Below are 2,024 nucleotides of genomic sequence, written 5' to 3'. Positions count from 1 at the left end.
AGAATAAAGTAACAGACTTTTGAATGCTTTGGGAAATGACAAAGCGAAAAATTGAACTGACATGTAAAACTACTGATTTTTAAACTTTTTCTACAGCACAATTTTCTGCCAAACTCCAATATTTTCAGCATGTCTCAATAATACTCCCACTCAAAAGAAATAACACATTACTGGTTCTTGTTTTGATTAAAGGCAATGAAGCTTACTGTAATTTTGAAAATATAGAAGTTGAGGCCCATAAATAAAAGATCCAAGGACTTTGGCTCATTCTAGATTCCAGATTTAATTTGGCAGAGGGGTAATAAAAACAATGCGAGTAATATATGAATAGGGCTCAGCATTGCATGAGAAAAGGGATTAAGCACTGAAACTCTTAAAAAAACTAAAAAAATTAAAATTATGTATAACAACTCTTTAGATAAGCTTTAAAATATGTATCATCTAACAAGACAGTCTGTACAACAAACTATGAAGCATTTCAAACACAACAAATGGAAATAAGAACCCCTAAACTGATGTAAGGAGAATGATACAAATCTGTTTCACTTAATTTATTGACTTAATTTCACTTAGTTTCTTTACCAATACTAAACAAACAAGCCCATCTTGTATCGTTTTATTCCCCAAATGGGGAAGGTAAAGTACACAAGAGGACTTCAAAAAGTTTGTGGAAAAACAGAATTAAAAGACAGTAAGAATCTTTCCATGAACTATTTGAAGTCCCCTGGTACATGGAGAAAATACAGCAAGTAATTTATTCAGGCAGGAATGTGGGCCTAAAAATCTCACCATTATAAAACGTCTNCAGCAAGTAATTTATTCAGGCAGGAATGTGGGCCTAAAAATCTCACCATTATAAAACGTCTCTGTTTATGTTACCGAGTAAAATTTTGATTGGACCTTAATGAAATGATCCAAGTAAACACCAATAATGGGACAAATCAACATTGTGTGCTTCCTGATATGATACACTGAGAAAAACTTATCACCCCTCTGTGGTATTCCCAGCAAAAACTGCACAACCTGCATCTAATCATGAGGAAACATTAGACAAACCCAAATTGCGGGACATTGTATAAAACTGGCTTATACCTTTAAAAATATCCAGGGCATGAAAGGCAAAGAAAAACTGAGAAATTATTCCACAGTAAAGGAGACTAAAGAGTCATAACAACTAACTGGAATAAATGATACTGGATTGCATCGTTGATGAAGGGGAGGTACAGTTGACATATAAATATGAATACGGGCCGGCCCGGAGGTGCACTACTATAGTGCGCCGCTTGGGAGCGTGGTGGCGCTCCCGCNAAATAAATAAATAAATATGAATATGACATAAATGGAATCATGGACTACTGGATGGACTGTTGACTGGATAATAAAATTGTATGAATGTTTTATTTTCTGGTTTTGATCATGTACTATGGCTATGTAAAAAAAATTCTTATGAAATACACACAGAAATATTTAGGGATAAAGGGATTGGTGCCTGCAAATTACTCTTAACTGGTTCAAACAAATGTATATGTGTATATTGAGAGAGAAAAAGACAAGAGAATTTGATAAAGCATATGGGGCAAAATGTAAATAATCAGTGAATCTGGATAAAGAGTATTTGAAAATTCTTTTTACTCTTCCTGCAACTTCTAAGTTTGAAACTGTATCAAACAAAGAGCTTCAAGAATCTTGATCAAGCATATTAATTCCCACATAGTACTTCCAATTCCAACCAGGAACTCCTCTTTCAAACTTGACAACACTGAAAAAACCCGCATATAACAGGCAAAGAAAAGCAACTTAAAAAAATGTGTGTGGATAGACAGATCAATCAATCAATACATTGATAGATGATAGATAGATAGATCGTATAGTCCTAGAACACTATCTACTTAGTTTTCAAATCAGTTTATAAAATCGTATCAGAAAGCACAAAAATAAGCTTAAAACCTCAGCAGATCTGGGCATTTTCAGTTTTAAATTGCTTTCACCTTATGATAATTTGACTCAATTTTTCAGAAATTTTA

The 2,024-nt window shown here is 33.5% G+C and overlaps 1 protein-coding gene across 1 annotated transcript in view; it reads right to left on the bottom strand.

The window, feature by feature from the left end:
- RSRC1 (arginine/serine-rich coiled-coil 1) overlaps nucleotides 1-2,024 on the bottom strand; it is a 347,320-nt gene that overhangs the window by 179,521 nt on the left and 165,775 nt on the right. The gene's annotated exons all lie outside the window — the stretch shown is intronic.

Source organism: Galeopterus variegatus, unplaced genomic scaffold (genome assembly GCF_000696425.1).
Source record: "Galeopterus variegatus unplaced genomic scaffold, G_variegatus-3.0.2 Scaffold504, whole genome shotgun sequence".
NCBI classification, from domain to species: domain Eukaryota; kingdom Metazoa; phylum Chordata; class Mammalia; order Dermoptera; family Cynocephalidae; genus Galeopterus; species Galeopterus variegatus.
This window is presented reverse-complemented; position numbering and strand designations above follow the sequence as displayed.